The sequence below is a fragment of the Podarcis melisellensis genome, assembly GCF_964234715.1.
Source record: "Podarcis melisellensis genome assembly, chromosome: 4".
Lineage (NCBI taxonomy): Eukaryota > Metazoa > Chordata > Lepidosauria > Squamata > Lacertidae > Podarcis > Podarcis melisellensis.
Window position 1 is genome coordinate 37,338,902 of NC_138531.1, and position 24,283 is coordinate 37,363,184.

Consider the following 24,283-nt stretch of genomic DNA (forward strand, 5'->3'; position numbering starts at 1 on the left):
TCAGAGCAAAAAGCTAAATTGATAGTGAATAATGTGGTGACAGAAGAGTTCAGAATTGAAAAAGGAACACGACAGGGGTGCCCCCTTTCACCCCTGCTATTTATTTCGGTCCTGGAGGTACTGCTGAACTTGATAAGGAAGGATCGGGAGGTACAAGGAATACAGGTCGGAGGTAAACAATATAAGTTGAAGGCCTTTGCAGATGATTTGGTTTTAACACTACAGGAGCCAGAAGCTAGTACTAAAAGAGCGTTAGAATTAATTTATGAGTTTGGTCAGGTGGCAGGATTCAAGTTGAACAAACAAAAAACAAAGGTTTTGGCGAAAAATCTGACTTCTTTAGAAATAGATGAGTTTCAGAAAGAAACGGAGTTAAATGTGGCTAAAAAAGTGAAATACCTGGGGGTGAATTTGACCGGGAAAAATTTGAACTTATTCAAAGATAATTATGAAAAATGCTGGATTGAAATTAAAAAGGATTTAGAAATCTGGTCAAGACTAAAACTTACCTTGTCGGGAAGAATTGCAGCTGTAAAGATGAATGTATTGCCAAAGATGTTATTCTTGTTTCAAACCCTGCAGATCGTGGATAGAGTGGAGTGTTTTGGAAAGTGGCAGAAGGACATTACGAAATTTGTCTGGCAGGGCAAAAGGCCCCGGATAAAACTTAAAATACTAACAGATGCTAAAGAAAGAGGGGGGTTTGCCCTGCCGGACTTAAGGTTATACTATGAGGCAGCATCCTTCTGCTGGCTGAAGGATTGGTTTCTACTAGAAAACACTGATGTCCTAGATCTGGAAGGGTTTAACAATGCTTTTGGATGGCATGCATATTTGTGGTACGACAAGGTAAAGGTACATAAATTGTTCAAGAGCCATATTGTCAGGAAAGCTTTGTTTAATGTCTGGACTAGATACAAGGACTTATTTGAAAATAAGACACCGAGGTGGTTGTCACCAACGGAGGCGAAGACCACCAAAGTACTTAACATGGAGAGTGGTTGGGCTAAATATTGTGAGATAATAGAAAAAGTTGGAGATAATTGGAAGCTGCAGAGTTTAGAAAAAATAAAGGACAAGGTGCGAGACTGGTTTCTCTATGCCCAAATTCAAGAGATGTTTAAAAAAGATAAAAAGATTGGTTTCCAGGTGGAAAAATCAAAATTAGAGACAGAACTACTTGAACCTAAGACGAAAGTGCTCTCAAGAATGTATAACTTGCTGCTTAAATGGAATACACAAGATGAGTTAGTTAAATCAGCTATGATTAAATGGGCTCAAGACATTGGTTACAACATCATGTTTGAAGACTGGGAAAGGTTATGGAACACCGATATGAAATTCACGGCATGTAGTGCCTTGAAAGAAAACATTATGAAAATGATATATAGGTGGTACATGACCCCAGTCAAACTTGCAAAGATTTACCATTTGTCTGATAAAAGGTGTTGGAAGTGTAAGGAAGCTGAAGGAACGTTCTTTCACCTCTGGTGGACATGCCCGAAGGTGAAGGCATTCTGGGAAATGGTTTATAATGAGTTGAAAAAGGTATTTAAGTATACCTTTACTAAGAAACCAGAGGCCTTTCTCCTGGGCATTGTGGGCCAGAGAGTGACAAAGAAGGATAGAACTTTCTTTTTATATGCAACTACAGCAGCAAGAATTCTATTGGCTAAATATTGGAAGGTACAGGAGCTACCCACGCTGGAAGAGTGGCATACGCAGCTGATGGACTATATGGAACTGGCCGAAATGACTGGCAGAATCCGAGACCTGGGAGAAGAGGCAGTGGAAGAGGACTGGAAAAAATTTAAGGACTATTTACAAAAACATTATAAGTTATGTGAATGTTGAGAATTTGTTAAGTTTTTAGACAACAAGCTTCAGATTTCAAATTTTTGATATTGCTGAATTTAAGTTTTGATGATGAAATGACTAAAGTCTAGGGTAAAGTTTCTATATTGAGGACTGTTGGAATTGTGAACTAACAATATTTCCCCTAAACCTAATATACAATTGAGGAAAGTACAAAACACAGGAAACAAGGTATTAATTTGCTGTAACTTTATTTTATTGAAAAAGATGCAGGGGATGGAAGATGTGGGGAAGTCCAGTAGATCATGAAAAATTGTTTTGTAAAGTAAGATCTCTTTTTTGCTTATAACCTTTTTCCTTTTCTTTCTGTAAAACTGCCTTTGTTGAATAACTGACGATGTATCTGACCTTGGAAAAAAGCAAATAAAAACATTATTATAAAAAAAAAAAAAAAAAAGGAAATACATGCATTAAGCCAACCTTTGTCAATGCAGATGTTGGTCACTGCTGACTAGGGATGATTCAAGTTGTAGTCCAAAACATTTGGAGGTTATCAGGTTGGGGGAGCCTGCACCCTCAAAGGGGGTTATAGGCACTATTCTAGAGGCAAGGTTCTCTGCAGTTCTCTGCAGTAAAAACATTTGTGAAAGAAGTTGCATACCGAAATGTTTTCCACTGATGATTATTTTACTTGAATAAAAATTGGTTAAGTTCTGTAATGGTTATATGGGGTTGCTCGTGCGTACGTTGCCTCCACTCCTGGCTAGGTTGCCTGGTTAAATCTTTTCCTGGCTGGACAGCCCTTCACTTCGTGGCTGTTCAGTCGCTAGCAGAATTCGTCAGTGGGCGTTTCTTGAACTTCTTCCAGCAAAGAAGTTATTTGACGCCAAGTCTACGCCTACTTTCCCTGCGCGGAAGTCTTCTGCGCAGGGTGGGTGTGGGTAGCGGAGGACCCGTGCTCTCCCCGCTGGTCTCCGGCGAAGAGTCCTGGAGCCCCCTCGCCGATTCCCCCATCCGCCCCCTTTTATCCCTGGTGTTACGCTGATTTCCTTCCCCAGTCGATGAGCTGCCTCTCTCCCTGCTGGGCCCTTCTCTGGCATCACTTGGGAGCCTTGCCTCCACTACTGGCTCCGATGTCAGTTCCCTGACAAGTTCTTATGACAAGTTTTCCTTCTTCTGAATATAAATTTTTATGTATCTTGTAAGTCTCTTTAGTTGGGTTTTGTTTACAGTGGTGTCATATTGAACGCCAGTATTGTGTAGTGGTTAGAGTGTTCGATTAGGACTTGGGAGACCAGAGTTTAAACCCTCACTCATCCATGAAGTTCACTGCCTCTCAACCTAACCTAATTCACAGGGCTGTTTTGAGGATGAAATGAGGACAGGGGAAACCATGCACACCACCTTGAGCTCTTTGGAGGAAAGGTGGGATGTAAATGTAACAATAAATAGATATTGAAAGCAGTGTTTGAAATTTGCCAGGTACATTTTGTACCTGGCTGTTGGCCACTTGCAACCAAGTGAAGCTGCCAGGATGGCGCCTGGTGTCTCCATCATCTGGAGGTGTAGGCCTGGGGATACTTGGGTCTTGATTTTTTTCATGCACTAAAACAATGAACAGAGTGGTGAAACAATGACTACTGCAATTGACACAACGTAATATCACCAAGGCAACTATCTGTAAACAAACAATCTACGTCCATAAAAATGGCAAAAGTAGTTTCTTTCCAATATAGTTTTTTTCTTAAACAACTGCAAAAGCAGTAATAAAGAGTCCACTTGTTATATACCAGTGGTTCAGTTCTCGGACGCCATTTTGTCACCAAAGAGCTTAGTCATAGAGCTTTGTAGTAAATAATATACAGTACAAGAGATGACAGTACTGTATGTAAATGACTTGAAGCAGGGCTATATCTGTCTCCATCTGCATGTTCCCATCCGGAAGAGCATAGATAGAGGATGATGTCCTTCAGTTTGTTAAACTTTACACACTGCCTTCTCTAAGCTTAAAGCAATGGTTTTCAGCCAGTGTTCCATGGCACCCTGGGGTCCCTTGAATGGTGGCCGTGGGCAACACTGGCTTCTGTGTTTCCTTCACTCCTCTTGTGTTTCTGCCTCCCAAAGGCTTGTGCAGCTGTTTGTTGCAGCAGCTCTGGCTACAAGCTCCCCAGGCAAATGGTGCCTCCGGGGCTGGCCAGGAGGTGCTTCCCAGGCCCCTTTGGGGCAATGTGAGAAGGCACCTCTCGGCTCAGAGACTAGGGTGGCAGCAGTGGCTGCCCGGAGGACTCCCAGGGAGAGGGAGAGCAGAGGAGGTTGAGGGAACATTTCATAAGGGAGAAAGTTCAAAAAGCAGTGAGGGCTTGCCAGCTCTGTAGGCAAGGGGTGACATAACTGGACTCCTGAGGCCCACAGGGGTGCCACAGAAAGAATGTAGTTGGTCAAGGGAGCCGTGGACCCAAAAAGGTTGAAAACCTCTGGCTTAAAGTATTCTAAACTTCGAGTAAACTCAGTACTTCTGATCAACATGAGAGTGTGAGGCTCAATAGACTCAACCTGCCCCAACTGAGCTTTTCATTTGCTTTTTCTGGGGCTGTTCCCAAGCTTTTCAACTGCAGAAGAAGTGAGTTGTAGGTAGCACAGTGCTTGAAGAGAGGGGATGTCAGTAAAATGCCTAGGAAAGTCCCTGTTTCCTGTGCTATGCTATCCTTTCCCTGCCACCAGCACAGTTATCTGGTTTAAATGCCATGGTAAACCATCATTTTAGTATGAAGCTGCTGTGAGTCTCAGGTTCACCCACCCACCCACCCTTTCTTCATCAAATTGTGGAGAGGAGTTTGGAAGATTTTGTTTACAGCTTAGGTTACTGCTGTTTGTAATATTGTCTGAATCTGTCAAACGAAGTTTGAAACAAACCATCATGGATTACGAGGCAGATTTATTTAACCATACCATAGATAACAAACCACAGTTTAGGGTTCTGACGAGATGCTAGACTGTGATTAATGGAAATTGGATATGAAAGCGTTCAATGACCACAGAAAAAGAGAGGGGAGAAGATAGTGTGGCTTGCTATTAATACACTATGATGCGCAGCATTATGTTCGAATGGTGCCAATGAGTCACCTTTGCCCATCTTCAGAGCCCCTGCCATGAAGTATTGATGGAAGCAGTGAGAGCATTACAGACCACGAGTGGGATTGAGAAGCTAGGACTTATGATTCAGCTCAACACTAGCTTGTCATAGATGAATTGGCAGGAGCACTCCCCCCACCCTGGTATAAATAGTAGCCATTGTCATCAGAATGAAAGGAAAGCAGCTGTTCAGAGCAAACGTGTAGAGTAGTTGAAGGATGACATAGCAGGACTACTGAACTGTTGTGCTCTCCAAAATAAAATTGAATCCATGCAGCAACATGGTTGAGCCTCTGCACAGGAATACTTGATTCATACAGATCTTTTGTGTTTGGAAAGCACTTGCAGGACAGTGGAATGCACCATGCACCATAGATGTTATTAATTCCAGCAATTCATGCAACATGGATGTTATTAATTCCAGCCAATTTTTACCAGGGCACAAACCCTCATTTAACTTCTGTATCCTATAATCAAGTTTTCAGTTGTTGAGCATACAGATTTAATGCAACCAGAATCTTCTTCCCACTCTTGCTAAGTTCAGTATTATGTATTTGGAGCTAGAACTGAGAAATGGTATGCAGTGCTGGAAGCCAAAGTAAAATGATTTACCCAAGCTCTGTATTTGCAGCCAGTGAGTTAGTTTTCACAAAACATTAAACCATAATTTAAAATAAGCTATGGTTTAATGCGCACGGGTGCTTGGCTCTTTCGCCATTGGTCTCCGCTATTGGTCTCATCTGCCCAGTCCACCAGAGCCTGTCTTCACATGCAGGGAAAGTCCCTACTTCACTGAGGGTTTGAGACCCATCGGCTACCCTGACCTGGTTTAGCTGGCCAGTTGAAGCTGTTTCCTTTGGTATGGCCACTGTCTCATGCTGACAGTGTCTAGGAGCCACAAGTGAGAGCTGAGTGCAGGGTGGGAACCAAAGGTGGACAAACTACCCTAGAAGGAGCATGGCATGCCCAAATCATATTAAAAGTACTTTTGTAAGTTATATGTGTGCTCAAGGCTTCTTTCAGTTTCTACACTTAAAAATAAAAAGGGTACTACTGCTTTGTCCAGGTGTAACTCCAAACCATGGTGCCATGAGAGCACACCATAGCTTTTCATTCTTCCAACTCCCCGCCCTCCTTTCTTGCACAGTGATGAGAAAGTAGGGGAGACTAAGATTCCACAAACTGGGATCAGAGGATTCCTACCTCTCTGTGCAAGAGGAAGGAAGGGGTATATGCCTGTGTCAGGACTCATACCTGCTCATTCTCATAAAGGTAAGCCATGGTTTGTCATTACATCTGAACACAGCCAACATGATCTGTGCAACTTTCTACCTTGGGAGAAGTAATGGGGAGCAATGTGAAACTAAGAACAACATCTATGCAAAGAGTAATCTGAGCAGCCTTTTTTGATTGACGGTATCCTTGGATAATATGGTTTTGCTTCTGTTCATTCAGTTTTTAGAGTATTTTGAGTAGTTCTAATATTGAGTGGTAGTAATAAATCTCCTTTTGTTTTTATGTTTTGAACAGGGTATCAACAGAGAGAAAGCTGGCCTGAAGTGAAATTGGGGAAAGCTGGGGATTTGACAGCATCCCCTCCTCCCCCAGAGTAAGTGAATTACTGAAATTATTTTCCTATTGTATAATTGCAATGGGCATGATCAATTGAAACCAGTGGAGCTTAAAATAGCTTAACTTTTGTTGGAATATGTCCAGTGTGTATTGTACTTGAATATGTAAAGCAATTAGTCTTATTCATTGGGAATTATAGCGTGAATTCAGGTTTAATGAAATGGAACTTTGTTGCTGTTCTGTCCAATGCACTGGGCAAATGTCCATCTTCCAAGTTATAGCCTGAATAACATAACAGTGAGTTGAATTAAATGTAATTGCAAACCATTGTTTGGTGTTATATGGAAGAGCTCCTGGACTCCCCTCACAAACTGCAAACTATGGTTTTCACAAACCCTCTAAACCAGGATGGCAAACTGCATGGTTTGACATGGGAACCAACACCATTCATGAACATGTCCAGTTTACGGCGTTTATGCCACTGATTGATATACCAACTATATTTATTTTAATCAAGATATATCCAGTGTTATTCTGCTGCACCAGTATTTACTGAACCTGAGAAAACTGCAAAAACCGCTATGATTTCATATTATTTATGCAGTGAGTGAAGGTTGCATTTCCTATAGTGCAGCTAACTATGTTGCCCCTACTGTAGAGATTAACATACAGCACAATTCTGCTTTTCTGTGAAATGTATTAGTGTTTATTACCCTGTTGAATTAAAACAACTGGTTGTATTCCTTGAGTAAATATAGCATTTACTACAAAATTTTGTAAACAGCTTGGACTTGGAGGATTGTTTGGGTGTTTGTTTTTGTAACCAAGCTGCCTGTACGTTTTAAGAAATAAATACATGAGCAGCTAATCCTGGAAATTTACAGTATCTGCGTTGAGGCCTACTCTCATGCAACTTTGTATAGACTTACATTAGTTTTGTTTTGTTTCACTTATTTGATTGCAATACGCATTTGCCACTTAAAATAACCCAATAAAGCCATAATAAGATGAGAGAAATTGCAGCAGAGCAATTTTAGTTTTGTTATGTCCAACTTTGGTTTACCGGCTTTGTTAACCAGTTTGCTGTGGTCTTTTTTGAGTGATATTTAGTAAAACAAAACAAAGTGTGCCCTGAATTCTTGGAGCCACCAGTTAAGTGGTTGTCCTCACAGATAATAATTGGCACTAAGCAGATTAACTAGCAGAATCGTAACTAATGAACAGATGAAAGTTTGCAGCCATGGTTAAATATATCTCTTGTTTCTTATTAGATTTACTGTATATCTTGCTGAGGGGGGGGCAGGGAGGAATTCTAGTCCATGTGCTTGGCCTAGGTGTTTAAATATATAGACACTGCTGCTTTACAAGGTTGTAAATACGATAATTGATCATGACCACTGCTGGAGCATTTAGAAGCAGACGCCTTTCAAAGAACAATCTGTTGTTTTACAAGCTCGTTTAGAGGTTGGATGTTTTAAGTGATTCCTGGGGACTAGCAGGTTGCTTTTTATGATGATTCTGCGCCTGTGATAAATGGAATAGGTTTATATTTCTCCGGATTTCGCTTGGCTCCAATCAGAAGCTGTCGACATAATGCTAATTCTCCTTCTTGCACACAGTGAGTCTTTGTAGTGGAGAGCAGGTGCTGTTTTCTCACCAACCAAAGTAAATTAAAAGAGAGACTGTAGTTAATGAGTTGCTAAACTGGTATTCCTTGACTGATAGTTTGGGGGGGGTGAGTGTAGGAAGGGAGGAGGAACTTGCGGTATAAATAGTGGGCATCCTTTTCAGGTGACCTGAAAATAAGTTTATTACTGATGGGGCCTGGCCTGACATGTGTGCGCATTCGCCGTTCTCATTTTTGCTGATCCTTTTGAGGAAAACCAGCTCCTGCAGTAATGGGGGAAACAGAAGCAATTAGTGGTGTACTCTCAAAGGCGGAATCTGAGGCCCTGCTTTAAATGCAGTGTTTAAATCATCTAAATTGGAAAGTGTTGCTACTGCCGACGCCCCCCTTCCAGCTCCCCAAAAGAGCTTTCTTCCATAATTGGATGCAAAAGTATTTTGTTGTTGTTTGCTGATAGCTTCTTGGTTTCAGGCACATAATTAGTAATGCGTATGCATTGGAGTCACTAAAGCTGAAAATCCTAATAATTGGAGGGGGGAAAGCATATGAACGTGCAGGTAGGAAACAGAGAGCTGGAGGAGTGAAATAGTGTTCTGTTGATAGTACCTAAGTAGAGCTGTATGCGTCAATAAAACAAGTGTCCTACTGTGCTGGAATACAAATGGGCTGTCTGTAGCAGGGTACAGCAAAGACATTTGGCAAAGAAGGATAGGAGAGCTTCTGGCGTAATGTAATTGAATTGACCATTTCTCTAAAGATACAGCAAATTGTTTGTTACAGCATTCATCATCATAAGGGAGGCCAGACAGCTTGCCAAACATATTATATTTCTAATAAAAATGGGAGAAAATAAAAGCCTGCAGCTCTTGCGCTAACATGCAAATTACTCTTACTATGCTTGTGGCGTTTAATTGATACTATTTTTATTACTAATACTGTTGGGCATTGACCTTGCAAGAGCTGTATAGTTTTTCATTTTGAGGAAGAGAGGCTGTGTTGACTCATAAGAAAAATGCCAAAATCCTTGATTGGCTGAACTGAGCGTTTAAATATTAGCCAACATTATGGCTTGCTCGAGAGTTTGTAAAATACCTTGCATATTTTTTGCCGACCACAGTGCTTCTGTGTTATTCTATTTCCTTGGAGAAACTGATATGTAACACGAAGCTGTGATGGAGCACAACCCAGAAGTTTCTGAGCTTGGTTATGTGATGTAGAAGACCAATAAACATGGGCCTAAATGACAGCTGGCTGGCTACATTCACAGTGGGTCTTTCCTCAGTGAAATTAACCTCTGCCCAGTTGCTATTTTTTGCTGTGTGTTTACTGCTCCGGAGTTTCACAAAATTGGTCCCGCCGAGAGGGCTTTTTCAAGGTTGGTTTTGTGACTTTTTAAAGTATATTGAAATAAAAGGTGTCTGATACCTTTCTTTTTAAAAAAAATAATGGAGGAACTTGCTTAAGTCTCTACTAGAACACTACTCCTTGTTTGAATTTGCTGCGGTTTGACAGATGATGCAACAAGAAGCAGCATATCTGAAATGGTATAATATGAAATGTTCAGCCTCAGTACATGGGGAAAACCCTTTCAAGCCAGCTCTAGAAGACTGAACGTAAATTGTATTCTGACGGGCCCCCTGGGCCATGCAGTGATGGCTCAGCAAATGAGAAGCAGTTAGCTTTTTAGATTGCCACATATGGAGAAGACAGGCATTTTGATTTCTTGCACCACTGAGCCCCTGATAAGGCTGGAAATTGGAATCAAAATAATTAGATTGGCTAAACAGATCCTCACAAACGAGCCAAGTTAATTAAGGGGAGGGGGAATGCCTTTGTATTCCAAAAAAACAAACAACATGGTATACTCCCCCCCCCCCCAATTTAGGATGATGTTTGTGCTGGGATAGTCAGTAAGAGAACAAAGCTACTTTATGGGAGGCAAGCTTTTGATTGCTTTTAAGATACACGGAGAAAAAGCAGTTGGATAATTGATACATTTTAAAGTAAGTGCTAAAAATAATAATGAGCGGTGTGATATGTAAGAAACCAGTTTGTGTGCTTTTTGCCTGAATGAAGGTGGGAGGCAACCTTTCTAAAAAAAAAAAACCTCAAATACCTCTCCAAGAAAATAAAATATTTTTGTTGTGGCAACTGTTAATCCCAATATGGAACGCTCCTGCAAAACACAACGTTGTTGAAAAATGTGTACACATTTTCCATCTAGCCTCCACATTTCCTTTTCTACTACCAGTATCCAAAGAAAGCTAGAGCATTCGAATTCTCAGATATAAATATCTTTGCTCGTTTGCTTGAATGACCTAAAGTAACATTCCTGGTTTATTCTTGTTTTGCTCTGTAGTTTGGATTATGATGGATGGTCTGTGTTAATTAAGGAGGTGAGTTAGGTACAGACAATGCTGCCTGGGGAAGGCAATGAACATGATAACCTTACGGTCTATTCCAGTCTAATGAGCTATGTGTTTGCAAATCAGGATTATAATTCCAGTTCAAATTATGATTTGAAGTCCTGGTTTGCTGACAGACCATAGTCTACGCAAATGATAAGTTGTTCAGTACAGCTGAAGCAGCAGACTATAGTTTGTTCCTAATCAGAAGAAATCAGAGTGTGTAGTGCCTGAAAATCCCAAATGATCTTTATACCCTAAAGCGTCTTAATAGCATCATCTTTGATTCTTTGTTGATCAAGAGAATGGATTACTATAATGCGCCTTACTCCCTGAATGGAAGGCTGGTTGAAACAATTTTCTCCTGTACTAACTTCCCATGGAACCAGGCACTGGTTAAATTGAATTGTTAATTGTATTTTTGGACTGTTAATCATGATTCTCAATGTTCTGGGATAATTGTCTTCTTGTATAACCAATTTGCTGAGTGACTGAAGGTTTATTTACATCCCTATGTATACAGGTGGGTTACATGCAAATAAAGTCTCAGTTACCCAGAAAATTGGTTGTATAGAACTGATGACAGTGTAGAAATTCTTGCATTGTTCAGCAGCTCAACAGCTTCTGTGCCTAAAAAGGTGATTTCCTAGTGTTGGGGCACAACTTGGGAATGAGGCCCTTTTCAAGACCTTTCCTCTCTTTAATTAAGCAATTTCGTATGGGAACGAATATTCCCAATACTTATTTTACTGTTAACAGTCCAAAATAAAATTTAACCAATTTGCATTTTCAAACGCATACTTCACCATATTATGATGAAGTTGCAGTGACCAGTGGCGTCACATGATCACCTGTCTGAGCGAGTGTAGGCTTGCAATACATTGTGGCTTATGAGAAGGCGAGTTCCTGTGAACTAGTTCCTTGGTGAGGTACCATTCATACATGAACATCACAAATTGCACCCCTGTAGTGACTAAAAGGGCGAAGGGTTGCCATGGTTACACAAAATTGCACTTCTGTTGTCTCAAACCATGCAATCCGCTCTACGCAACTCAGTGGCGTAGCGTGGGTTGTCAGCACCCGGGGCAAGGCAAGTAATTTGCACCCCCTAACCCGTGGATTTGCGCCCCTAACCCCCAGATATTGCGCCCGGTGCAGCCGACCCCCCCCCCTGCACCCCCCACACTATGCCACTGACACAACTTCTGATGAATCATAAGCATGCTGATTCATGATCTCCGACAATTGTGTGAAGGTTGCCGATTGACTGAACTGGGCCCATGCCTTAGTGGTACCTCGTGTTACGGACGGGATCCGTTACGGAGTCCCGTCCGTAACGTGAAATCCTCTTGAAGCTCTGCGTCTGTGCAGGCGCACGGTGCAATTTGGCACTTCTGCGCAGGCGGCGAAACCTGGAAGTAACCCGTTCCGGTACTTCCGAGTTGCCGCGGGATGTAATGGAAAAAAACGCATGAAGCTGACACAACACGAGGTATGACTGTATATGCAATAGAGATTAAAATTCCAAACAATGCACATAATTAAAACACACTACAATCCTATTTTGTATATGTTCTTAGGAGCAGCTCTTCAGTCTTCCTTTTACTTGTTTAGTGAGACATTATAGCACTTTTGTATAAAAGCTATTATAGTAGTTAATGCCTGCACATCTACAGCCAATATATTTTTCATACTCTTGTATAGGACTTTCCAGCAGTTGACATCTGCCAGTGAAATGTTTTGAATTCCACCTCTTTGGAGATTAGATTGGTCCTCTAAAGGAACAGGGCCTTTCCCATTGTGGCCCCAGTGCTTTGGAATGTCCTCTCCTAAGAGTTTCATGTGGTCTTATTACTGCATCTTTTCAAAGGCTTGCTGGCACCTTTCTTTTCCAACGAACTTTTTAAGTGGCTGGCAGATTAGTGCTCCTGTTTCTTGTGCTGACAACTTTTATTTACTTCGATTTGTCTTACATATTTTACACTTTTTATGTCTGCATGTTGCTTTAGATGTTTTTAGGAAGAGTGGTATAGACAACTTTAAAACAAATAAATAGGTTAAATGTTTATTTGTGTGTATGTAGCAGTGCACTTTTCTGTTTCGTTCTTTTGCAATGCAATTTACCACAACTTGTCGTATCCTTGGGAACCATTTATACTGAATTATTTTATGAAATTTATGGCTGGCAGAAAGATGTAAATTTACATAGTTGGAGAGAGAGAGAGAGTCTGACTCTCTTGGGCTCTGCTTCAAATTTGCGTTCAGAAATACACTTGACAAGCACTATTTATAGATCAGTGTGCTGTCATGAATACTCTTTCCTTGTTTGCATATATACAAGGAAATTTGAAACTAATTCATTTGTTAACTCATTTGTAAAAAGCCAACATTCATTTCCAGCTCTAAAACACAAATGTACTTAATTCTAAATTTGGTTAATTAATATTGAAGATATTGAAGGTTAGTGAGCTAATGATTTTGATGATAATGCTGATGATTATTTTGATTTTATTTATTGAATTTATATACCACCCTATACCCGAAGGTCCCAGGGCAGTTCCCAGAATAAAATCAAAATTTAAGACCACAAAAAACATAATCAAAATAAAACAACAATCCAATTAATTAAATTCCTGTATTCCAGAAGTTGGCACAGTAATAAGAGCCTCCTTTATTTAAAGTGTATTTTTGGTTTGGTTGTATGAAGCTTTTATTTAAAGCGTGTGTATCATCCCATTCTGTTCACATATATATTTTGGGAAGGGAAGGAAACTGAAATTGTTTATAAAGTGATTAACACTAGGATGTTGCTGAAACAATGAGGAATCGGTTGTGTGTGTGTGTGTGTGCGCTCATGCGTTTGTCCCCCCCTTCCACCACTTCCCTGCCTGATTTCAGGGATCAAAAGAAACACAAATGTTGGGAAGAAAGAAATTTGTGTTTAAGTTCAAGCTATCTTGGGAAACGGGTGGGTGTAAAGCTGTGCTACATGTTTAAAGGGGAATCTGTCAATATAATGTAGGGAATTTTAACATGGAAATATGCCAGGAAATCTATCCAGATCTGTTCCACCCTTTGTATAACTACAGGGTGGGTCTTGCAGGTCTACAGCTGCCTTTCTCAAGCAAGGGAGTATTTGTGGTTAACGTCCGACTGCTTGTATGGGTTCCCAATACAAAATGTTACATTTATATACAAAAGTAAATGAATAAGTAATGCATTTCCAAGTATTACAGGTGGGTGGTATCTATCCATATCTATCGTGGATAGCATCACAGTCTTGCTAGTAACCGAATCAAAGGACAGATTCTTCCCCTCATTCTAGCTAGCCTCTAGCAAGCCATTTTTATGGAGTTTATTGCAGGCCTGCCAGTCACCACCTAGTTATGGTGCAGCAAAGTCATCTTTGGAGGAATCAATTCATACATTCTGTCCTCCACCCGACTCGTTGCCCTGATAGCTGCAAGGCTGTCTAGGGTGCAACAAATTCCCTATAGCCTTTATACTTGCCTTTCAAGCAAATCAACTTGAAGTGAGCCATGGGTATATAATGTTAAGGTAGAAGATAAAACGGCAGAATACTTTACAAGTACTCACAGTACTTTAAAACTGTGGGCTTCTGCTATTTTTGTCAGCGAGGGCACCCAGTGTTATTTATATTTTGTTATTATTAATTACCTACCTTTCACCCTAAGGCCCCAGGGTGGGTTTAAAACAGTAGTTTGTCACAGCAAAGCTAAAACAGGATAAGAAATCAGAATAACATGAGTGGCACATAGGATAGCTCTGATATAGAATAGCTTAACAGTATTAAAGACTTGGAGGTCTTGGTTAGTAAGGTGTTAGAGGCATAAATCACGTGCAAGATTTATTGCTTCCAGATTGGCATAGGTAATTCTGAACTTCATGTTTTGTTATGCTGGAGATCTAGTAGTCTCCGCAGTTAATTTTTTGTATGGGTAAAAAACCGTTGCCCAAATAACGTAGGCAGCAGTGATCTGTGGGAATGATTTGCATTTCTAATTATAGCAATAATTCAAAATCAGGTTTTAAGATCTATATTATGCCCGCATTATGGTTCCCTCCCTCATTTGTAGACAGAGATTGGACTCCCATCCAGAGTGTATTGGCTATGAAAGCAGTAACTACTGGGGTGTCATTATCCTAAAAGATGCTTATTTGAACAAATACCATGTGTGAAGCACTAATTCTGGCTTACGGCCTGTCTGCAAAAATGTTAAATACAGTTTCCAGATGGATATCCAAGTTAGTCTGCTGCAGCAAAACCAATAAAGAGTCTTGTGGCACCTTTAAAGGCTAAAAGATTTCATTATCACACAAGCTTTTGTGAACTAGAGTATATTTCATCTTATCAATTCTATTATTATAGTATTCATGGTGCCACAAGACTACTGTTTTTAGACACAATTGAACTCAAGTGTGCTGAATCTTCTTTAGAGGTTTCCTGTTGGATTTGAAAAGCGTTACTAAGGTGCACCAAGCTTAGGAAAAAAGCATATATTCAAGAGCGTACATATTTGAGCATTTACGACACAATGCTTTCTGGAACACCCACTATTCATTTAGATGGTAAATATTCTGGTGCCTTTATTAACCTGTGTGTATCTGGTCAGAAAGGGAGAAAGTTTGTTACACAGTTTAATATCCTCCCTTTCCCAGAAAGTTTTTTTAAAAAGGGATTTCTTAGTAAGCTGTTGCGGCTTACAGGCCTTCAAAACGTCAATTTTTGCAGTTTGTTTTGCATAGGTTTTTTTACTTTTAAGACAGGTTTGTTTGCAGCAGTTGCCCAGAAACTTAGTTACAAGTTGATACAAGCAATTGCAACTTCTTGTAGTGGAGACAGTGTGAAATGTTGGAGAGGGCAGTCGCTACAGAATATTCTGAGCTCGATGGATCTGTGTAAATCAGCTTCCGATGTACAGTGGTACCTCGGGTTACATACGCTTCAGGTTACAGACTCCGCTAACCCAGAAATATTACCTCGGGTTAAGAACTTTGCTTCAGGATGAGAACAGAAATTGTGCTCCGGCAGCGCGGCAGCAGCAGGAGGCCCCATTAGCTAAAGTGGTGCTTCAGGTTAAGAACAGTTTCAGGTTAAGTAAGGACCTCCAGAACGAATTAAGTACTTAACCCGAGGTACCACTGTATGTTGTTAACAAATGTTTACTGCTATGTGTTCAATTGTCGTTGATGCATGAGTTCCATGCGTGATGCAAGTATAGTTCATACACAGGTGTTTGTTTGTTTTATGTCGATGGTGCGTTGTTTTTGCAATGACATTTGATTTTAAATAAATAACCTAAATTATGTTGCTTCCAAGTTATCTGCTTCTGGCTAACTTAGTTCTAAACTATGATTTATTCTGACTGTTTTCCATCTGTTATTTGGTCCTATAGGATTCCCACCACATTCTCCCCATTATGCCAAGCCACAGTTTCCCCCCCTTAAATATCTGTTTTAGTTATTTTAACAGTCTAGAGTTGGTTGCCTGGATTATATGGATCTTTTGTCACTTTTGTATCATTCACTTGATTGAATCGAAACATGTTTATAAAAGAATCTTCCTCCTGTAACAAGTCTTGATACATGCCTGCTTTGTGCTCTATATGGTCATTGATGGGTAATAGGACAGAGCGTATTAACACAAATTATGGGTAATTGATGGGCGATAAGACAGTAGGAGCGTATTAACACTGTGCTGTCTGGTTTTGACCTTTAAAGGCTTATTCCACTTAGGAACCCAATACTCCAAGGCTTGCTCTTCCCATAGGAACTCATTCAGACTCCCCATTTGTCATCAGAGCGCCTTCTCTTTCTGCCTCCTCTTAGGAGGGTGGTAATACAAGAAGGCACCTTCTCAGTGGCAGTTCCCCATTTGAGGAATGCGCTTCCTAGGGAAGTATGTCTGGTGCCATCATTGTTTGCTTATAGCTACTAAACGACTAAACAACTAGATGAAGACTAATAATAATAATAATACCCAGATGTGTATTATTTGATAGGGAAGCAAGTTGTGTGTGTTGGCTTTTTAGTGCTCATCTTTAAGTGGACTGTGTAGGATTTGTCATTTTATAAATATTTTGGGATGAGCATATTGCTTTCTAATGATCTTATTGTACTGAGATTTAATGTCAAGCTGAGAATCACTTTGGGACATTCTTCAGTGTGTGAAAAACAGCAGCAAAACATCAACACAATTGCATGTTTTCATTGTTATACATTTCCACTCCATTGTTACTCATTTCCACGTTGCCTTCCTTACGAAGCTACATGGTGATTGAAGACAGAAAACATCACCATGCTTAGGACTTAAGGTTTGTCCCATAGTTTCAGGAATGTGGAATAACATGAATCTCTGCAGGTGAGGGATAGGAATCTCTGGGCTTTGGATAGGACATAGACTTCATTCAGATGTGGAGTTTATTGTGTTAGTTTTCCTGGTTATAATGACACTTCTGTCTGGATTTCTAATGTTCTTTTATACTGTGGTACCGAAGTTGCACTGAAATTCATTCACATCAATGGGCGTGATATGACACAACAGCAAATGTGATTGGACCCTTTGCAGGCATGGTGCTTCTGTCCCCCCCATGATATGCACTGCATAGTCCAGAATCAAATTACATGAGCAAAATTCCCCAAACATTATGGGTTTCCAGGATTGCAAATGGATTTTTTCCTGGAAGCAACACAGAAATGAGCACTAACCCACTGCTAGATTCCACTCGATTTCCAGAAATGGAAGATCACCTAAAGCCTTTAAAATTACAGGTAATGGATTGTTAGGAAGCTGGAATAAAGTGCCATCTGAATGCAGCCAAAGAAGCATCATTAAAGGGAGTATGAACTGTTCACTCCTCGTGAGTTTATTAATTGAAACAAAAGATCCAGTTTTTATTTGCAGGGCCTGTTTCTCCCCGCCCCCTCCCCATCTTGTCTACTGTAAATATGAAATCACCCACTTTAGCTCAGAAAGTTCTGTGGTTAAAATATCCATATACTAATTGATAAACTGCATCAAATACATCTGACAAAACCATAGGATGCTAAAAGGGGTGATGAAATATTTATTTGTGAAAAGGGAAGCAGCGCTTTTCAAATTAGTGCCAGCAAACAGTTCTTGTAACCAAGAGCCCAATCAAATATGTGGCTGTGATGTGCTGCTGTAATTGGTTTGTACAAATTAGCATAATGGACTTTGATGCAGGGCAGTAATAATAATGCACATCTCTTGCTGAACTTTTGCTATAATGGTGAATTCCTAGCTCTGTGTAGTACTTTAGTACTTTTCCCCTTATTTTAAGAAGTGAAAAATGATTAGGCTTAGCTGTCTTGTTTCTCCTTCCCTCTCTCCCTATCCCTCCACAATGCACACAGACGCGCAAACACACACACACAACTAGTTAGGTAAACAACTGGACTGCTGGAAGAGATAGGGACTTCAGTATTCTGAACAAATAAGATGCATGAAATGCTATGCAGTATTAGGGGTTGTTTTGCTTTTTGCCCCTTTAATTCCTGCCAGCTTGAAGAAGAAAGTTCAGATTTGGGGAGATATTCTTACCAATATATGGTATGACAGCTTTTGATGAGAGAATGTGTAGTTCTACTTCTTTAAAAGACAAACAGGCTAGAGTGGCGGCATGATTGCTTGCATGTGGGATGGGCAGTGGTAGGTAATGTGACACAATCTCCTTAACCTTGTCTCCTGCTGGGTAGTAAAACTGCAAGGGGGCAAGTTCCTCTTCTCCCCAGCCTGTCCTGAGACACTCTACCTTCCCTTCCCTTCCTTAGTTGTCTCCCCTGTGCCATATTTCTGATTGTGAGCTCTCTGGGGCAGCGACCTGTTGCCTCCATATTTTGCAAAAGCAAAGCACACACATAGCAGTTAGGCACATCTCGTAGCACCCTTTGAGTTGCCCACATTCTTATTATGACTGATATCAAATCTTTTTTGAAAGTGATTTTTCTGGTAAGTCACGCAGTGTACAAAAAGACACATTACTGTCTCACTGTCTCACAAATAACTTTCTTTTTGACATGGAGAAAATAGCCCCAGTTTGAAAGGTTTAGATAATAAATTACAGCTGTGACGACGGGAACCCTTAAGGTAACTTCCACCCCGTGGCTGAGGCATATGCCAAAAACACTGAAACTCTGTATAAGAGAAGCAAACCCTGCACATGTTAAAAACATCATATGCTCATTGATGCTGATATAATGACCACCATTGTTGTTGTCGTTGCTGCTGCTGCTTGGTCGCACATTCTTTCCCTTTCCCTTTCCTCATCCCCCACCTGTATGAGTTGGGCTGAGGAAATATGGGGAAGGATGAAAATTGATGTGGCTGCTACCTGTCTGTGGCTGTTTTGATTGTTTCCCGCCCTCTAGAGTTGGGCAACATCAGCTTTCCAACATGGCGGTGTATCGCCAGTCAAACATTGTGGTTTGGCGATATACTGCAATGTTTGGGGCAGGGGAGATGCATTGGCCTCTGCCCGTGAGACATCAGGTGAAACTGCCCCAGCTCTCACCTTCTCACCTTGAGAGCTGAGGCGGTTTCACCTGGGCTGGCAGGTTCTCTCCCCCCCCCCCCAGCTGAGACAGCCCTGGTGCTCTTCTTGCTGCTCATGCCTGATTTGGGCGGAGTCTCGGGCCTCCTTTAACTGCTTGCTGCAGGGAGCTGAGCAGTTTCACAGAGCCCCCACCCTGCTGCCGGCTTGCGGGAGCCAGCGCTGGGCTGGGGGCTCCTTTAACTGCTTGACTGAGGCAAGCGCAGCTGCACATTCCTCAGTCAGGTAGTTTAAAGATGTACCTCGTTGATACACCTTGTTTCTCCGTCTCCATCGTATGATTTATTGCTGGTGAAGCAGCCCCGCTCCTGAGTCCCTCTGCTAGCAGCGCCTCCTTGAGGGAGGGAACCAACATTGCAGTCTGCTCCTCATACTGGTCCTGGGTTTATCGCCCAGGCCTACCGCCCTCTGATTGCTGCAGGCTTGGAACAGAGAAGTGGCTTATCAAGTACTGTGGTACCTCGGGTTAAGAACTTAATTTGTTCTGGAGGTCCGTTCTTAACCTGAAACTGTACTTAACCTGAAGCACTGCTGCACGATTTCTGTTCTCATCCTGAAGCAAAGTTCTTAACCCGAGGTACTATTTCTGGGTTAGCAGAGTCTGTAACCTGAAGTGTCTGTAACCTGAAGTACCACTGTACTTCAGTCTGGTTTGCCAAGCAGAACAGTGCAAGAAGAAATTGTTGTGTTGGTGGTTTCCTCTATCCCACCCCCACCTTCCTCCCTAGAGCTGACCGTACAAGAGAAAATGAGGAACTGAACATGGGAATTTGTTTCCCTGACCCATTTAGCCTTTGAGAATACTTCATGAAAGATCTCTCCCCCCACTTCTTTCAAGGTTGCTCTGTGACTTGGTTTTCTGAGATTTACAAACCAAAACAGGGATTCTAGCCAAGCTAGTAAAAAAGGATGTTCTGTTTTGAACCAGGAAGTGCCACTAAACATGTCAAAAGTATTATTTTGAGGTGTCTGCCCTTGTAATTAAATGGTAATACTGATGTTGGTGGTTGTTGCTGTTTTTAAAACACAACTACTTTACAATACCATGGGGGGGGGAGATTCCTTTTCTACAAAGTTTGCTACAATTTTTAAAAACATATTAATGTCATGCATAACGATGTGCCAAATATAGAGAGACAGAACATTATGACTGGTGTTACAGGAACAGCTATGTCTGGGGTCACAAGGTTTTCTGTAATAGTGCATTTAAAATCGCCACATTTACATAAAGTAAGTTCTTCGGTAAAGCAGGCCAGTGTTTCAGAAGCTTGCCAAAAGGGATGTGAGAGGAGGAGCTTTCTTTTGATGGTTGCTGAAAGCCAGAAATAGATACACTGGTCATTTTAGTTCTTTTCCTTTGTCGCATCATTAATTTTTTTTAATGCTTACAAAGGCATGTTATTAAGCGCTGTTTGATGACTTTCTTTTACAGCCTGACAAAAAAAAAAGCTAGTTGTTTCTTCTGCTACAGCTGTTTGGATCAATATTTATCTATGAATAAGCAACGGAAAAGACAATATTTCATTAGATAAGACATTATTTTTGTTCCTAACCTTTTAAATACTGCAGCTTGATGGTTTGTGTTTCCACTCTGTCGATGTTAGTGTCTTCCGCCTCATTTCTCAAAGAAGCAAGTTGGGCCTCAGTGCAGAATTTAGGCTTCCATAGGGCCCAGTGAGCCCTTTCTGTGATCAATACACAGCATTTCTTAAAGGCACATTTAAAGCGCTCTCTCTCTCTCTCTCTCTCTCTCTCTCTCTCTCTCTTCGAAATTAGCCAGGTGCCACAAGAATTTTGCACCTGGCTCTCAACCAACTGGAGGTGCTTGCCTAGGGACCATTGGATCTTGACTGTTTTCACACAGTAATACACCATCCTGCAGAATTCTATCAGTTATATTTTATCTGCACAACTGGGGTGAATTTCAGGAACCAAAATGCTTTTTCTGAGCAGGAATAGTCACCATTAAGAAAAAAAGGTCGGAATAGACCAATATATGTGTGGACTGTTTCTGGATCAAGTGACTTTTCTTCTTTAAGTTCTCAAAGTTCTTAACCTAGCTCAGGCTTGCCATCTGAATTAGTCATATGCTTAGCTGATAATCGATCACAGTCAGTGCACCACTTGAAAAACAAGACTTCAGAGACATCTTGCCCCAAAATGGCAAGTAGACATTCCATTTTGGCAACTGTAACCTTGGTTTAAGGAGCCATTTTGGTGCCTAGCTTGTATACCTTGAGTTTTTAACACTGCGCATGCACCAAAAGAAAGCGTGAGCACATTAATTTTCTACCTTTCCTTCAAGGATCTCAAGGCAGTATTGCATGAGCTCCTTGGGTGAAAGGCATTGTACATGGTGCCTTCATCTTTTAATCCTCAAAACAAGGATAGGTTAGATGGGAGATACGTTAGGCAGCAACTGACCAAAGGTCAGCCTAGGAGCTTAAAGGAATTGGAACCTTAGTCCCTTCAATCCAAGTCCTGCAATCTAAGTCTACGTCCACACCATATATTTACAACTCTCTTGCATCACTCTTGTATCACTTTAATAGTCATGGCTTCTCTCAAATAATCCTGGGGACTGTGATTTGTTAAGGTTGCCGAGAGGTGTTAGGAGACCCTTGTTCCCCTCATAGAGCAACAGTTTTCAGAGTGACTTGACAATCAACCTGTCTTCCTGTGGAACTCTGTGAATTGTAGCTCTGTGAGGGGAGCAGGGCATATCCTAACAACTCCCAGTTTTTATAACGAAGTAAATTTCCCAGGATTCCTTGGGAGAAGTCTTATGTGTGGCATGATACTGCTTTAAATGTATAGTTTGGATGTGGCTATTAACTGTTACGTTACCCTGGCTCTCAGGTGAAGCTCACTACTTGGGATCCATTCTCGACGCTCTGGTGTCTGCAAACCTTAGGCAGAATGGTAGGGTTGAGACTTAGTTTTATGCAGATCGAATCCATGCATTAAAAAATAAGGATCAAGTCGTTAAATCAAATAGAGAGGAAATAGAAAGTCAACAGTTGCAGTAACAAAACTATTAAAAACAAAATTAAATATCTGACGAACCATTGTCATTTCAGTTGCTTGTTTCAAGATAAATACAATCTAGAAGCTGCTCCAGAGGAAAACACCCAGATTTATTTTGAGCATGCCGTAAAACATAAACATCACATAGCATTTAATCACGTTACCCGAATGTGCCTGGAATTAGATTTCAGGTTGATTTATCACTGTAAACATATGTGACACGATGTTTAGGCACAAGAGTAGTCAGCTGAAATGATAGTAAAATACCTCAGGAAACAGCTATTATACAAACACAGAATAATAAACACAGAATATGTCTTAGGCCTGGGGAATGATTCAGACCCTGCTGTCAGTGGAGAAAGGGAAATATCTTGAACCATATGGGGTTGTTTATTTTGTAGATACTTACAGAACAGTGGCCTGATCTCCATTTATAACAAAATATTAACTAGATTACCTGGGCAAATATGTAGAGGGTCATGTGTTGAGGCACAAGTTTGGTCAAGGTGTCCTTTTGATCACTTCCCACCCTGGCACTATCTGATTAAAAGAGTCAGGGTTGGTGATCACACATGCCTTTTCCTCCATGGACTTCAGAGCTGCATATATAGTTCTTCCCTGCGAGGTAGTCAACATCAGATTATGAAAGGGTACCATGAAAAGGCAGAAATCAGGTGATAATTTTTCTTACTAGTAGTAAAATTCTGTCATGGATGGGTTAGGGCATGTGTGGAAGGCTAACAGTATAGGGTTCCAGTTGGTGAGGGCCAGTTCATGGCAGTGTCAGAGTAGGCTTTTCTTTCCAAGCACCATGCATCATTTTTCCATGGGAGCACTTGTTGGTACTCTTGGAGTCAAGATAAAGTTCTGTCCTAGTAACGCAATTCGTTGAAAATTCAACTGCCAAGAGTTAAGCTTGTCAGTATAGACCATGGGACAGCAAACTAAGGCCTGCAGCCCGGATCAGGCCCAATTACCCTCTGGATCTGGCCCGTAGGTGGTCCTGGAATCGTCACTTGTATTGGAGCAATCGTTTGGGCTGTGCCATTTTTTTTGCCATTTTTTCAGGCACCATTTCCCCCCCTCCCTCACACACACTGCGCCGCCGCCTCCTCCCTCCCTTCTCCTGGCTTCTCCCCACCCTGTGGAGGAAGGGAGCTGGGCTTTGATTGGTGCCAGCCAATCCGAAGCCTCACCACCCACGCGCTAAGGTGTGGCCCAGACTTGCCACCCACCCACCGGCCTCTCCGTCCATGGCCGCGCTGTCAACATCGTGACGGGCGCGTCGCAGGGCTTCGGCTGGAGCTTGGCACGCCTGTTGGCCCTGCTCCTGGTGGCCGGGAAAGCTGGCCCGGAAAGGAGAGGCACTGGCAGTGGCTCCCAACCGCAGGCAGAGTGGGGGAGGAGGTAGGAAAGCAGGGGGAGGGGAGGGGCTGGGGGAGAGAGGTGGAAAGAGAGAAGTCCCCCTCCGCCATGTGTGTGTTGTGTATGTGCATGCGCGCAGTCCGGGCCACACAAGGTCTGGGGGTGGTGAACCAGCCCCCTCCTAAAAAAGTTTGCTGACCCCTGATATAGACCCTCCCCATTGTTAGGACTCCTTACATCTGTTTTGCATATGGGCGCCTTGTGGAGTAATGTGGAATCAATCTCAGTGAGTTTCTCCAGAATGAAACCAGTTTCTCAAGAAGAGATTTTCAAGAATACGCAATATAGATTTAGATTATGTGTAGACTACATAGCAGAAGAAAACATGTCCCCAGTCTCCATTGATTCTGGAATAAGATGTCATGTGAACGCAACCATAAATTCCTTCCTGTCCTTTTTTTTTTTAAATAGAAATTATTCATTTATTTTTTCCCTACTTCTAATCTGCCCTTTACCATGTGATCTCAGGGCAGAGATACATCACACCCAGCATATTAAAATATAACAACAACATTATAAAATGCCACATTAATAAATGCACAACATCAGCAGCACAGTAGGCGGGAAATAAAAAGACACGTTGAGTGGCACAATAATAACCAGAATGCTGATAAAATAAAGCTTTATTTATGAACCAAGTGGAAACTTGGAAGTGACTGGTTGAAACATAATTTACTGTACAATGC

The 24,283-nt window shown here is 41.4% G+C and overlaps 1 protein-coding gene across 4 annotated transcripts in view; it reads left to right on the top strand.

The window, feature by feature from the left end:
• Positions 1–24,283, top strand: part of TBL1X (transducin beta like 1 X-linked) — a 143,774-nt gene that overhangs the window by 45,934 nt on the left and 73,557 nt on the right. For all 4 annotated transcript variants that reach the window (XM_081907650.1, XM_081907649.1, XM_081907651.1 and 1 more), the window contains exon 2: positions 6,478–6,556. The gene's annotated coding sequence lies outside the window, so the exon portion shown is untranslated. The remainder of the gene's footprint in view (positions 1–6,477; positions 6,557–24,283) is intronic.